We start from the raw sequence: 16,895 nt of genomic DNA on the forward strand, positions 1-16,895 counted from the left end.
GGAGAGAGCAAAGAGGCACTGGACAGCTGAGGTGCAGGAAGGACAGGACAGAGAAGGAAGGTCATGCTGAAGAAAGACTCCACGCCCTCATCACAGCCCACTGTAGAAGATTTCCATGTGATTGTGGCGCTGGTTTTCTGCCTTAGTTTCCTTAAGTCTCTGGTCTCCTGATCAATACTGTATTTCATAGAACAACAAAATCTAAATGTGAAAGGGACTTTTGAAGTCACTTAGTCTGCTTGGTCAATTTAAGTTTTTTCGACAGCATTTCTGGAAAATGACTATGCAGCTTATCTTATGAGCTTCCATAATCATATTCTCCCTTCTGTTGATCTATTATCTACATCTCATTCAAAAGTGGGTTCAAACACCTGGATTTTAGAAGAGAAAGAAACCTTAAAGATGATGTGCTGCTATGAGTTCTCATCTTTTTACTACCAAGTATGTCTTCCTTTCCCTTCTCAGCCCACTTTTCCTCCCAAACATAAGAAGGAAATACTCAAAGACAAAGCCCAATTCTTGAATCAGATTCTCTAGTTCAGTTGGTGATACCAGCCATTAATCAAATCAGAAATCTGGCAGGCTTCTTCAAGTCCTTTTGTTTAATTTTCACATCCAACCAGTTTATGGACAGAACTCTGGAAAATAGGAACACAAATCTGGAAAAGAACATTTTAGGGCTTAAAGGATTAAGAGGAACCCATAAAGGAGAGTGAGAAAGAATATTCGGAGAGGAAGTAAACCCAGGAAGAACAGTGCCATAGAAGTCAAAGTTGGAGAGAGCAGTCAGGAATGTGAAGTGGTGCAGAGAATTCATTTCTGTCAAGGGCTATGTAGTGTCCATTTGATTTTGCATTCTGGAAGTTCATGGGTGACTATTTCTGGAGTAGCTGCTGTGGAGGAATTCACTCAGAAGTTAGTCCCTAGGAACTAAAGAGGGAGTGGGGGGTGAGGAAGTAGAGACAGAAAAGTATTTACTCTTCCCACTAAAAGCTTGGCTGAAAAGTCAAGGGATAGTGTGCGGGACTATCAAGGGAATCATCCATACACATATACATATAATTAAATGACATATGTATAAATTAAACACTTTTTTAAAAATTGGAGGAACTGATGCCCCTTTATAGGCTGAAGGCAATGGGCAATATATAAGCAACTCTTAAGAAATAGAAAGAATTTGGGGATGATTACTAAAGTAAATGGAATGAGATGAGACTGAGAACATAGGTAGGAGAGTTGACAGGAGTGAGGATCCTACTGCTGAGAGTCTGGAGGGAGGGAGGGAAGGAAGGATATGTAGGGATACAAGATTATTTGAACTTTAGCAGAAAGAAAAAAAAATATTATTTAAACAGTTGCTTTAAATGCTTATTAATTCTAGGGCCGAGCCCGTGGCGCACTTGGGAGAGTGTGGTGCTGGGAGCGCAGCAGCGTTCCCGCCGTGGGTTCGGATCCTATATAGGGATGACCGGTGCGCTCACAGCGCTCACTGGCTGAGCGCGGTGTGGCCGGTCTCAAAAAGGACAAAAAATAAAAAATAAATAAATGCTTATTAATTCTAGAAAAGTCTCATCATTCATATTAGAAAAATTGAATCTTCTAAAGAAAATTCCTTCACGGTTGGGATATAAAAACCGGAGGCCTAGTATAGCATGACCTGGGGGATTCTCAAATTTTGCGATCCCAGGACACTTTAATACTCTTAAAAAATATTGAGGACTCTGAAGAGTTTTTGTTTATATAGGTGATAACTGTAAGTATTTACCATATCAGAAATTAAAATAGAACTTCAAAAAATATATTTTTAATTTATTTAAAAATAAAAATAATATGTCAATCAAATGCTCACAATGTTACCAAGACCCCACAGGTCTGCTTGTTCACTGCTCAACAGCCAGTAATCAAGAGACAACAGTTGTTGTCTAAGGAAAGATAGACTTTAATCAGGAAGCTGGCAGCCTAGGGAAATGGTGGACTTACATCTCAAAGACCATCTCTGCCTCTCCCAGGGTTTTATAGGGGTCTGTGGTGGAAAGCTGATTTATGATGACCAAGTATGGACATGCAGACATGCTTGAGTGTTTCCAGTAATCGTCAAGGAACTTCCCTGGTAGGAGTTATCCAGGGTCATACTTCATTCTCCTTGGGTTCAGTTTCTGTTATTCTCAAATAAGATCATGTTAGTAAGCTAGTAAAGAATGGCCCATCTGGGTTAAAAATTTTTTTTCTAATTGTTTGTGTACAATGTGAGAGCAAGAGTCATTGTGTTCTAGCAATTAGCAGCAGGCTGTGTGGTTTGTGTTACAGGAGAGAACAAGTTTTTTAAATTTAAAGGTTTAACAAAATGGAGTCACTTCTGTTCAGGCTGTTACGATAAAATTAGATATTTCATGAAAATATATTTTCAAAAACAAAAAAAAAATTAGTGAGAAGATGCAACTGTTTTATAATTTTGAAAATCTCAAGTCTTTCTTAATAGAAGATGCTGGATTCCCATGTCTACTGCACTCAGTCTGTTGCAATATCCCATGTCATGCAGTCTCCAGAAAACTCACTAAATGCTAGTCAGAAATGACAGTGGAAATGGTGAATAATTTCTTCTTAATTATTTTACGAAAATAATTTTTCCCTTAACAAACTACTTTAAAAGGACTCTACAGGGGTCCCCAAATCACACTGTGAGTATGGTCTGGCCAAGATGGAGTGGAATTGCTTTGCATAATAAAGGAGACATTTGCAGTTTCTGGGAGGGGCATTCCTGGAGAGAAGGGAGGAGAATTAGAAAAATTTATCAAAGAGAGTCAGGTTATGAGGGGTTATTATTGAGGAAAAAGGCCTGAAAAAATGGCAACTTTGGTCTTTATGGAGCTAATGGCCAATATGAAATTCCAGATCATAAGGAATGGCCACCAATGGATTTTAGGATAGTGACATCTAAAACTAAATTTTAAGAATGGCTCTTATTGTTCTGTGTTCTAAACCTACTTAGTAACCCAAACCATGAGTATGTGTTTGTTACATAGCAAAAAAGAATGATAGCCTCAAGAGGGAGAATAATGTTTTTGCCATAGAAAGAAAGTTTCAGTGTATGCAGTTTCAAGACACACATAAGCCATTTCACACCCTGGTAAAACACACTGGTGTTCACCACAAACTTATAATTAGGATTCAAATGTTTTTTCTTTACGTGTTAAAGAAAGGTGTTACTTAGGTAGTGAACATAGGGATGTGAGGTAATCAGAAGTAGGATGCTGGATAGTTGAATCAGCTCAGGCTGGATTGTCTAAGCCTTCTGGGTACACCAAGCAAGTTCTCCTGGACGTGAGAGGGATGGAGGATTAGGAAAGGAGGTAAGGAAAGTAACAAATTTTTTTAATAGTTGCTGAGTCAGTGTGCTTCAGAGAGACTGAACGCAGAGAGAGAGAAAGAGAGAGAGAGAGACGGAGACAGAGACAGAGATTGATTTTAAGGAATTGCCTCAAGTCATTGTTGGGACTGGTAAGCCTGAGATCTGTAGGGGAGGCCAACAGGCTGCAGACCCAGGAAGAGGTGATACTGCAGACTTAACTCAGAAGGCAGTCTGGAGGCAGAACTCCTTCTGCCTTGGGGGACCTCAGTTTTTTTTCTCTTAAGGTTTACAATGTATTGGATGAGGCCCACCCATATTATGGAGAGTAATCTGCTTTACTCAAAGTCCACTGATTTAAATATTAATCACATCTAAAAAATACCTTCATAGTGACATTTGGATTGGTGTTTTACCAAACAACTGAGTACCATAACCTAGCCAATCTGACACGTAAAATTGACCATCATAAGGAGTATTGATCGACAGGGTGGACCAAAGACCAAGGACAAATAAAGGAATCCCAGATGAGGCAGGAGACCTCTACCTCATTTACCAATACTCCCCATGGATCCTGGGATTTTCTCAAGTGATGTTTAGTAGTATGGATACAGGAGTAGAGATGATAGACTATGGGAATGTCCCAGCAACAGATTAGGATCTGACAGTGTAAGGAGTGTGAGGAAGATGAGTAACTGTTGATAGGATATTTATGTACTCACCATACCTCTCAAGGTTGGTCAGGAAAGGTTTAATGCCAAGATCTCCTCAGGAGGCTTCTGGGATCTTGAATGGAAAATGGATGGCAGGAGAATCAGATGCCTCCATCAGGCAGGGTCTGAGGGAAACAGCGTGATGGTTTTGGTAAAGGCCAAGATGGGACAGAAGTATCTTCTGATGAGCTGAGGATGTAAACAGGCATTTGAGAAGGTGCAATTAAAATTTGTCAGAGCAGTTGTATTTTTAGAATTTCTATACAGGAGAAGTTTACGAGGAGAAAATTGGTTGGAAGTGAGGTTTTGGAGACCTGTCTTGAAGCTGTGTTTGCAGAACAAGAACCTTGCTTACTTAGACTGCTGAATGCTGAAATCTCTGTAATCCATCCCCTGGCTTCTCCACTCCTTTGGATGGAGGTGAAAGGAAAGCCAGAAGAATTTGGGATGACAGAATGGCAGACCCATGGGGCTAATATTTTAGCTAGTGGTGGTAAGAGATCTATTGAAATAAGCTGGTATTGAGGTTCAAAGAGGTTTTTGATGATAGCGTTCAAATAGAATCAGAGCAGAAGAGCTTGTGTTGTAAAAGGGGCACTGTGATGGTCATGCTGAGGCACAGTCAGGTTTAGGGTTGGCACATCAAGGACCTGGATGCCTGATTCATCCTTACTTATGCTCCAAAACTCAGTTCAAAAGTCACCTTCTATAACATTATTTTCCTGATCCTCCATCTCATATAGAAATTATAGTTTCCTCCTTTACCCTGAACATGTTTTTATCACAGCTGTTACACTCCTTTTTGGTTTATATGTCTACTTCCTATAGTTGACTCTAGGCTTCTTGAAAGCAAAGGCATTATTTTATATGATGGTTTGCCTGTAGTGCTGAATAGTTATCAATATCACACAATAAGTGGCAAAGCTGAATAAAACTCAGTAATTCATTCATTCGTTCAATAAAAATTTATTGAGCACCTACTATGTGCTAGAAAGAGGCTAACTTGGAAAATACCAATATAATCATGACAAAAATTGGCTTTTGCACTGGTGGTGCTTACTAACTAGGAAGATTCTTAATTTCTTGCTCTCAGTCAAGTTCAGTATGGGCTAAGGAGAAGCATGAAGACCTTGATACGGTGTCAGTGACAACACCATGCAGAGGTCAGACTTTATTTCTGTCACCTTAGGATGCTGTGGGCAGGAGACTTTCTGATTTCACAGTTCAATTAGTCTCTTTCAAGCAACATTATTTATTTCCTCACCCCTCAACCTCACATTGTGTATCTGCCTCTGCCCTGATACGCCCCAGCAACAACATGACACTGAGCACATGGCTCTTTTTCAATCAGAGCAAGGCTTACTGTTGAGGACAGCAGGTGTCACTGGATTGGAATTGCAGCTTCGGAACTAGAGGGAGCTCTCTGGGGAACAGAATAGACACAGATTGTATGTATTAGCCTACATGATTCTAGGTAAATTGGCAGAACAGGAAGAAACTATCAGCACTCAAAATGAGTATGGGACAACGTGGTGCATGTTGGACAATTCAATAAATAAACCAAGGTATTTAAACAGCACCCCTCAGGAAGTTCATTTGGTGAAAGAAAATGAGTCTCCAGTCTCATGAGAACTAAAACAGCAATTACCAGCATTGCTTCATTGATGCTTCTTTTCTCTCTGTTCTTTTTTCCTAACCCCATTTGAAGGTCTTATCTATTTCTCTTTCATTTCCACGGGCAGAAATACTTTTACATTTTCCAAACTTATCAGTCTACCAGCATCAGCCCAGGGTGGCCCGTTACCAGCACTGGCCAAGAAGGGACCCAAGGTCCAAAGCAAGTAGCTCCTTCCCAGTCCCTTCAGGAAGCAGTTCACTCCACGAGACTCTTAAGGGATAATCTTTACACTCCTTTCTGTTCACCCTTCATCACGATTCTATCGTCAGCCATGTGAGTTCAGCTGTTAACTGCTCACTTAAAAAAAATGATCTTTCCTCCCCATCCTCATTTTCCCCAGTAACAGCCTGACAAACAAATAGCACCTGCCATTCCTCTCAGAGAAAAACATGAGAAAACAGAAAACTAAAGGCGCAAAGCATGAGAATCCCTGTCAGCCATGTGAGTTCAGCTGTTAACTGCTCACTTAAAAAAATGATCTTTCCTCCCCATCCTCATTTTCCCCAGTAACAGCCTGACAAACAAATAGCACCTGTCATTCCTCTCAGAGAAAAACATGAGAAAACAGAAAACTAAAGGCGCAAAGCATGAGAATCCCACTAATGCTTGATGACTGATCTTGTTAGTACGCACAGTGCGTCCTCATATTTTTCCAGAATCTTAGATCTCTCTACTGAAAACCACAAACACACACACACAAAAGCATTTTGGAGCAGGCTGCATATGCCCCTCCACCCTCTGCCTGGAGCTTGATTGTCAGTCTCATACACAAACCCAGACAATGCTCTCAATAGGCGTCTTTTGGGGAGACAATTACAGAAAGCATGATAACGGGATTTGTCACCCTGATGTGGCTGCTGTTTCAGCAAGCGTTTCAGCAATGAAAGAAAGTTTTACTAATTGTAGACGTGAATGAATTTCAGCTGTCTCTTAAAAAAATTCTTTTGGAAGAAAGCCAATTAAGATCATCTGTCTAATGCATCTATTCACCCCCACTGCAACAATATGTCAGTTATAATAGATGTCTAATAAACTCAGACTTCTCAGGACAGTGTGCTGAGCATGCTGAAATGGAGAGATCAGAGCCTCTACCTGCAAAATGTTTGGAGGTGACTGGTGAAAGCTTCTCTCTGTGAAATTTTATTTTTAGTGCATAGGGCAGTGGGGCTGGGAGTATCTACAACACAGCTATAAACCCAGATGGATTGAGATTCAAAATAATGATCTATAGTATTCAGAGCAAGTCTCTTTCCTACTGGCCACCTGGTACACTAATTGTCATCTTTCCAGGGAACTGTGAAAGCTAATTGTCAAAATCTGTGGCTGGGCTACTAGATGCCTGCTACCTTACTTCTGGAGGGGAAGCGTTCACGTTAAGGGGAATGCGCATGTGCCTCCAGGAACTGGAGCATAGGCAATCATGCTGGCAAACCCTCCTTCGAGAAGAAATCTTCATGCTTCTTGAGGGATCAAGTTATTGAGATGTTGTGTCCTAGAAAGAGACCGCCTGAAGTCAGCAGAACTCGCTAAGTTAAGATGCAGTGTGACTAATATGCAGCACATCAATTACTTTTCCAAAGGTGGATATGCACAGTGGCTCCCAAATCATGCACATACCTTGGAGGTGACAGTCTCCCTGCTCCCCCTGCCAACTCGAAAAATTAATTGTACAGAAAATCCTGGGGTGATTAAAAAGGAAAGACACTTCCTTCCGTTAGTTTAACATTCATACCATCCTAGTCCCATGAGCTACCAGCTTTTTCTCAATTCCAGATCAATCCAGTATGTGACCATTTATTCTTTCATAGGTCACATCCATCTGCCTTTTACACACTCTGAAGGGGATTGTTGTGCAACTATAGTTTCTGTACGTAAATCCGCTTCCCCCATAAACATGTGTCTCACTTTCTCAGCTGTCTGTATAGGCTCCTCAACAAGCTGACATTGCTTGCTGAAGACCAGGCTGTCGTCAGTCCAGTTGAGCATTCCGGCCTATCCTTTAGAGCTATGGTCAAGCATACTATCTGCACTGCAATACACAAACTACCACCGAGACTAAACCACCTTTGCTGATGTCCCCAGTCCTGCCATTCTGCTCACATTAGCACCACTATTGCCTTCGCCATCCTCAACATTGCCTCCATTGCCACCACCACCACTGCCACAGTGTTTTCTATCACCATGGACCCTGTTAACACTTCTGCTACTGTCTGCAGTACCATTGCTGCCATCTTCATTACCATGGTCACCAGAACCACCAATAGCAGTGTGGTAAGCTGAATAGTGGCCCCCAAAGATTTACAGGTCCTGATCCCCGGGACCTATGAATGTTACTGTATACTGCCAAAGGTACTTTGAAGATGTGATTAAACTAAGGATCTTGAGATGGAGAGATAATCTTGGATTATCGAGGGGTCCCAATATAATCACAAGAATCCTTTTAAAAGGAGCCAAAGTAAGATTTGACTATGGAAGTTGAAAAGATAATGTGATGATGTGAGCAGAGATTGTCGTGATGTGGCCACAAACCAAGGAATGCCCTGCAGCCTTACAACCTGGAAGATACAAAGAACCAGTTCTCCCTTAGAAGCTTCAGAAAGAACCAGCCCTTCCAACACTTTGGCTTTAGCTCTGTACAGCTCATTTTGGACTTCTGATCCCCAGAACTGTAAGACAATTAATTGATGTTGTTTTAAGCTACTAAATTTGTGTTAATTTGTTACAGTGGCAATAGGAAACTGCTGCAGTCAGTAATATTACCTTTGTTGATGTTACAATGATCTGTTCTCTTTTCCTTTTCTGCCTTCTGGAGCTAAGTAGACAATTCAAATGAAGCTCCAAAGAGCACATGCAGGGATCCTTGCAGCTGTCCCTGGTCTCATTCTATCAGAAGGAAAAACAGGACTAAAGAGTGCATTTTCCAAAATGTACATTTTCTTACCTCACTTGTCCAATCCTCAAACAGGAAGAAAATTATCTTAATTTCCCCAATTGCCCTTGACCTATGGTTCCAGCCACCCATGGTACATGTGAACGATTTTGAGAATATTCTCTTGTGTCTGGGTTACAGGTACAAAAATTGCAATATGTAAAAATGGCTTTCTCAGTCTGTTTTTCTTGAAAAGAAACTTATTGGGGAAATTATCTGATGCTTCATACTCCCACACAGAAAAAGAAAGCAGCTAGAGTAGGAGGAACATTATTAATTTTGTTTATTACCATGGGCAGGATTAACTAAATGTCTGTTTGCACATGGCTAGATCTTGGGCAGAGTGGCCTTGCTTTCTTGGAGTGACAATGAGCCTAAATAATTTAAATTAGGTGACTACACTAATTGAATTTACCACATAATTAGCTCACAATTTTCACTTCATTTTGCCACGCAAATCTGTTCTAAAAAGTAAAACCCATTCTAACTTATCTGTTCTATAAATACTTCAAATCCAAACATGGTCAACCAGTTTATATATTTAAGTAAAAAATATATCTCTTTTGAATTATGTTTTTGAAGACTGAATATAGCATTAATATAACTAATTTATTTTTTCTTCATAAAAGTGATATGATTACATTACAAACAATTTGGAGAATTGAGAAAAATATCTAATCTTATCACTTGGACAAAACCATTTGCAGCAATTGGCTATTTTCCCATTCATTTTTTTCTATGCCTATAATGTCATATAATTAAAATTAGAGTGTAGGTAGTGTCTAACATACATTAAATAAGTCATTAAAAATGTTTGTATTATTTTTCATTAAAAATTATGGATAGTCAATATAGATTATAAAATATTTACCTAATACATTAAACAAAAATATCAAAATTCCTAATATTTAAGTGTTATGAAATGTTTTTGTAGATAGTATTCTGAAAAGCAATCTTAGATACTTGAAGGTACACCGAACATGCCTTATTTTTCTCTTCCTATTTGCTACAATGTGTGTATTTATTACCTTTGAGACATGTATAAAAATCATCATTGATTGTGTGTAACAGAGTCTTGTCTGGGTGAACTGGAGCCCTTAGACTGTTAGTAAATATAATAATCCATCAACAGAGGTCATATTCAGTACACATCAATGAAACCGGAGAAAGGTGGTACTTAAAGCTAATCTTATGAATATCTCCAAAAGTTCTTATATGGGATTTAAAGTACATTCTGCTAAACGATACTATAAACTAAGCCTAAACTTCTGTAAAGTGTTTTGACACTTTGTACATTGTACTGAATTAAGAATGTTAAGGATTAAAAACATTCATGTGTGTGTAAGTGAATGCTTCCTCCTTTCCTCTAAGATAACTCAGTAAATGTAAATGATTAAAATTATTTCCACTTCTGTTCTTGCTTATATTGCTTTAAAATATCTTCAATAGAAAGCAGATATAGAATTCACTGTATACATTTTTTTCTTTATGTTTCAGTTTCTTCATCAATAAAATGGAAACATTTACTTACTACTTATTCAAAAATTGTGTTAGAAAAGAATTATCTGTAAAGCATTGGAATTATACAATTTCCTTAAACAAATGCAACCAAATTCAAATTTCTACAAATAGAAATAAAAAATATATAATCGAAATGAAAGATGCAATAGAATGTCATCAAATACTCATCTGTGCAGCATCTTTAAAGCAGGGTAGACAAGAATGAAAGGAACACAGAGTTTAGAACTCACTAATTTGGGTTTATCTGGGTTTAAATTTTGCCTCTGCTCTTACCTGGTGGTTATTTTGGGCAAGTCATTTAACCACTTTGAGCTTGATTTTCATCATCTGCTGAAAATAACATCATCATTAATAGGATCAAATGTGGACTCTTTGCAATAGACACTGCTCTAGAGTTGTACTGCCCAATATGGCAGTCACTAACCACATGTGACTATGTAAATTTAAATGTTATTTACTTAAAATTACAAACAATTAAAAATTCATTTTATCTATTACACTAGCCACATTCCAAGGGTTCACAATCGGGCCAGTGGCTACCATATTGGACTGTGAAGGTACAGAAGACATTTCCAACATCATGGAGAATTCTATTGGACAACACTGCTAACAGCATAACTATTGTGTGGGGAAAAAAATTTGTGTGAGATATTTTGGAAACACTGCATTAAACAAAGTGAAGCATATTTCTCTACCTCAGCACCTCTTGGAACCTTGATATGTGAAATGTGGACATCCAAAACAGCGACATTTTGACAGACTATTTGTTGTGCATAAAGATGCTAAGCCACCTTTTTTCTTGCAAACACTACCTAAATTTTGTTATTATTTGGAATTATATATTTTTCTCCATTTTCCAAATTGTGATGTGAATATATTTTATACATAAGAAAAAAATGGTTTATTGGGAAAAGACATTTTGATCTCAGGGAAGGTAGGTGCAGTTCCTCGGCTGAGAGTGTACATGAGACCCAGTTCTAAAACGCTGAGAGAAATACAGTAAATTTCTGGAAGAATTTAATTACTGTTGGAAGAGCTAGACAGATGAGGAGAACCTATGGCACCTTCTCGTTTCCTTTTTTCCTGGCTTAAACATGGTGTGTGAGGATGTAATACTTTGAACTGTGGCATTCCTGTTGCAACCGCTGAAGAAAATTAAGAAAATTACAAAAGAGCCCTGATTTTGTTGTGTTTCTGAATTCTGGAGCCATCTACTTCCAATCTTCTCGTTAGGTGAGTGTTAAATAACTTAATATGTGTAGAGCTCTTAGAATACATCCTGACCTATAGGACAGCACATGAAAATGTTTGTTTTATTATTTATGACACTCTTAGTCAAGGATTCTATTGTCTAAAGTCAAAAGTGTTTTTACATATGGTGAATTCTGCTTTACTGACATAGGAGTTTGTATGTTAAAGTACCTGTCAGGGATGTAATCCTGAATGCCTTCAAATAAAATCTGAATATGTTTTCAAAAAAAGTTTTTCATGTTTTCAAACTTATTTGACTAAAGAGTACTTTAAAAAATATTTTTCGTAGGTCTAGAACTCTCAGGAACATACATTGGAAGACATCCTTGTAAGGAATATCTCTCCCATTAATACAGTTCCAGTAGAATGTCTCTTGGAATTTTAATACTCAAACTGTAGAATATGTATGAGAATACTTCAAAAAGTTCAGGGAAAAATAGAATTAAAAGGTAACACAAATGTTTCTAAACTTTTTGAAGACTCCTCATATATATATATATATATATATATATATATATATAGACACACACACATATTTATATATACACACACATACATACATACAAGCGCACTTCAAAAATTTATGGAAAGATTATTTTTTTAAAATCTATTTTTCCATGAACTTTCTGAAGTACTTTCATATATATATAAAATGTTAAGATAACAGTTTTCAACTGACATTATGAATAAAGCTGATTTAAACATGCACATAAAATCAATTTCTGGACAAATGTTTTCATTTCTCTTTGGTAAATACCTAGGAGTATAATTGCTGGGTCACAGGGTAACTATACGGCTAACTTTAAAAAGAAATTGTCAGACTATTTTCCAAAGTAGTTGTACCATTTCAAGCCCCCATCAGCAAGGTGGGCGAATTATTGCACATCCTTGCAAGCACTTGGCATTCTGAGTCTCTCTTTGGTAAATACCTAGGAGTATAATTGCTGGGTCACAGGGTAACTATACGGCTAACTTTAAAAAGAAATTGTCAGACTATTTTCCTAAGTAGTTGTACCATTTCAAACCCCCATCAGCAAGGTGGGCGAATTATTGCACATCCTTGCAAGCACTTGGCATTCTGAGTCTTTTTACTTTTAACTGTTATGATGAGTATATAGCAGTATGGTACATCACTGTGGCTTCAACTGATTTCCCTGAAGACTGATTGTATTGAAAATGCAATTCCATTTTTCATATGCTTATTGGCCATATACATTCATTTGTGAAGTCCCTGTTTGAATATTTTGCCCATTTAAAAAAAAAGTTGTGTGTCTTTTTGTTGAGTTATAGGAGTTCTTTACTTTTTCTGATATTCTTTTGGCAGACATGTATTGGAAATATTTTCTCCCAGATTATGACTTTTCTTAATGGTGGCTTCAAAGAACAAAGTTTTTTAGTTTTAATGAAGTTCAAATTGCCATTTTTTAAATTTTATAGTTAGTGCTTTTTGGGCCTCATGTAAGAAATCTTTGCTTAGACCAAGATTTTCTTCTTCTTCTTCTTCTTTTTTTAGATTTTGCATATATATCTATGATCCATTTCAAGTCAATTTTGCATGTGGTGTAATTTAAGGGACAAGATTCTTTTAGAGAGATAGAAAGGTAGATAGCTATCCAGCACCATTTATTAAAAAAGATATTTTTCTCATTGAACTATGGTGGCACCTTTGTTGAAAATCTGTTCTAGATTCTCTGATGTGTTCAATTGTTCTATAGGTCTAGACTGTTGCTAAAATCAGCTTGTCTTAATTACAATAGCTTATATTAAATATTGGCATGAGGTAGTCTAACTCCTCCAACTTTATCTTTTTCATAATTATTTCAGCTATTCTAGGTACTTTGCATGTAATTTTTTTTACTTATTCATTTATTTATTTTATTCACTTATTTATTGGCAGCTAGCCAATACAAGGATCAAACCCTGGACCTTGTTGTTATTGGCATCATGCTGTAACCAATCCATGTGAATTTTAGAATCACATTGTCAATTTCTACAGAAAAGTCAGCTGGGATTTCAAGTGGAAATGAATTGAATCTACAAATTAGTTTGGGAAGAATAGATTTCTACGTAATATTGAGTCTTCCAGTTCATTAAGATGTTCTTTCTTTCTGTTTATTTAGGTCTTTTAAAAATTTCATTTAGCTGAGTTTTGTATTTTTAAGTATTTTGGTTTTGCACATATTTAAATTTAGTTTTAAGTATTTTATACTTTTAGCTGCTATTGAACATAGCTATTGTTTTAAAATTTTATTTTCCAATTGCTTATTGCTAATCTATAGAAATATGAGTATAGTTGACTCTTGTATATTGACCTGGCATCTTGTGACTGTTAAATTCACTTATTAGTTCTTTAGTTTTTTTTCCCCCTTCTTTTTTGTAACTTACCTATCTTTTTTTTTTTAAACATTGTCTTTTGAAGAACAGAATTTTTAATTTGGATGAAGTTCAAATCAGTATTTTACTTCGTAGTTTGAGCTATCTGTGTCCTATTTAAGAAATCATTGCTTAAGCAAAGATACGATCTTGATTTGGGGGGAACTTGAATAGTTTTAACTCTTAAATTTAAGTCTGTGATTCACTTTGGATAAATTGTTCTGTATGGTGTAAGGTGAAGATTAAAATTCATTTTTCTTGTACACAGGTGTTATCATTACAGCACCATTTACTGAAAATATTATCCTTTCCTCATTAAATTGTCCTGACACTTTTGTCAAAAATCAAATGGCCATGCATGTGTGGGCCTATTTGCTGATTCCCTACTGTGATCCATTTATTTCTACTTCTGTCTTTACTCCAGAATTACACTGTCATAATTTTTAGAGCTTTAAAACTTATCCTAAAATTCAAGAGTGTATATTCTACAACATTGTTCTGCTTTTACAATGTGTTTTGGCAATTTTAAGTTTCTGTATAGAAGATATAGAATAATCTTATCAAGTTCTACAAATAAGCCTACCAGGATTTTGATTAGTATAGCGTTGAATTTACAGAGTAATGTAGGGAGAATTGAAATTTTAACGATTTTGAGTTTTCCAATCCAGAAGCATCATATATTTTTCCATTTGTTTAAGGCATCTTTAATATTGTTCAGTTTTCAGAGTTAAAAGCTAATACTTTTAATATTGAAAATACTGACTTGCTTCCAAATCTTTTGTCAAATTTATCCCTGAGTATTTCATACATTTGATGCTATAGAAATAGTATTTTATTTTCAATTACATTTTTTACTGCTCATTGATAGTGTATAGAAGTATTATTGAATGCCCTGAGTGTTTTTCCACTGCGGTTGGCCAGAACTTGAACATCTCCCATTCTTATGTGAGCTTTGGGAATGATTCATCCTACAACTTCCTGGTAGTTGCTATTTCCCCAGGAGTTGTTCATTGCCTGACCTCTTGGAATCTCATCCTATGTGCAGAATGATATCCAGCTGAAGATTCAAAGAGAGAGATCCTTATGGAGATTTCCAAAACTCTTTCTTTGTGAAGTTTCCACCCTTTTGCTTCTCTGTCCCACAAAGTTTGGCTAATCTAGCCTTCCCGCAATCAGATCTCTGCTCAGTGAGATGTCTGTCTTGAGTTCGGGCTCCTCCTTTCTGCCCTGTGGTTCGGAACGTGCCTCCAGGCAGAGAGACTGTGGTGACTGTAGTTTCACTTCATTTGGTTCCTTTCAGTCAGGGATAACAATGCTGTGTTGACTATCTATTATGTAATGTCCAAAACTGTCATTTCGTATATTTTATCCAGTTTTCCCATGTTCATGATGAGAAAAGTGGTTTGCTATTAGCTGGAAGCAGAGTCATTTATGGACTTTTGAAATGTGCACCATGTTAAACCAAGGGGTTGTGTATCGTGTTTCCCAAGTTGTGCTAAAAAAGGCTGTGTTATTGCTTATAAAGAAACTTTTTACTAGCAACTACATTTACTTGATGATGTGGTGATGCTTTCAGCACGTTGTATTCTAACATGATAGTTTTTATTTCTTCATTAAGTGTTTTACTATTTTTCAGTGAACATGGAAAACTGGTTTAGGGGTTTGAGACAAAATGAAAGGCATTATAATTTTCTCATGTAAAATGATGGGAAATAGGCTTCTGTTTAGCAAAATCATGGATAAGGTCTGAATATCAGAAATTTCTGAGTTATTAACAACTGGGAGATGCCTTTATGTGTGTAAGGCATCAACCATTCTTGCACATGCCTTATCTACCTTTTTCACAACTATACCTTGAAGGCCTAGAACAGTTCTTGGTACATACTGGGGAACCATGAAATACTTGCTGATTAAATAAATAAGCGTTTGAGATAGAATATTTTATGATTATGATAACAGTTATTATTATCTCTTTAGATGTTAGTTACTATTTTAATAATATAAATCACTTCAAACTAGTCTATGTGCTAGGCTGTATTAACTTAAGCAAGGCATGCTCCTTCTCCGTGAGATAGTAGGAATTGAGAAAGAATAATATACAGTCAAATAGCACATTTAGTAGGATTTAATAACATACCAGTCAGGTTAGATGGGGCTATTGGTTTTATTATTTAATTAAATAGTTTGGAATATATTTAAACTACAGTCAGTTCTGTCAATGTTTAAATTCTCAAAGTGTATGCTAAATTAATGCCAGTTTGGAGATAAGGACTCATTCTCTCAGACCTTATGAATTATTGGCCCTGTCTGACCTGTAACATTTATATGGCTGGGAGTAAGAATACAAATGGAGGCCCACATATCATATGTTTAAATGTAAGTTATAAATCAGCTACTAACACATTCAACAAAATATATCCTATCCTGCTGCCTTGATAAGTATATTTGCATGATTACCAGAAAGCCAGGTTTTAATTTAGAATTCCTGGACTCCTCAGGGTTTATACCTAAAGGAAGCGGATTTCCCTCAAGTTCCTCATGTTCCCCTTCTATAGTGTCCCCTCCCCTGCCCCCCACCTTTTTTCTACCCTTGGTTCTAGCAGGTCCTCTATGGGACTCTGTATGAGAATCTTTGCATACACATTTGTAAACACTTTTCTTTCATGTCCAAGCTCTGTCCACACCCTTTGCAAACAGCCCATCCCTTGGTCATCACTCAGGCTTAGGGGCATTCACATCAGTGGTGAATTCAGACTTGAGAAGAACTGGCCCAAGGAAAGGTCCACCCAGGCCATGGAAGAGGCTCCTCAGACATTTTGTCTTGATTACTGAGGTATAATCTGGCAGGGGTGGGAATATGGCTTCTGTATAGACAGCTCCCTTTGGTCCAGTAAACTCTGCTTCCTTAGAGAGGGGCATGGCTCTGGAAGGTCAGAGGAAGCTCATTGAAGTCCCAGGCCCAGAGCAGGGCTCCTCCTGGCCTGGTCTAATACATTAGTTTCTAAGCATATGGGAGAATGTAAGAGTTGAAAAGTTAAGCTATTCACATAGTGAATTTCAATGGCAGGCACTTACAGATGTTTG

This window comes from Galeopterus variegatus, unplaced genomic scaffold, assembly GCF_000696425.1.
Source record: "Galeopterus variegatus unplaced genomic scaffold, G_variegatus-3.0.2 Scaffold4956, whole genome shotgun sequence".
NCBI classification, from domain to species: Eukaryota; Metazoa; Chordata; class Mammalia; order Dermoptera; family Cynocephalidae; genus Galeopterus; species Galeopterus variegatus.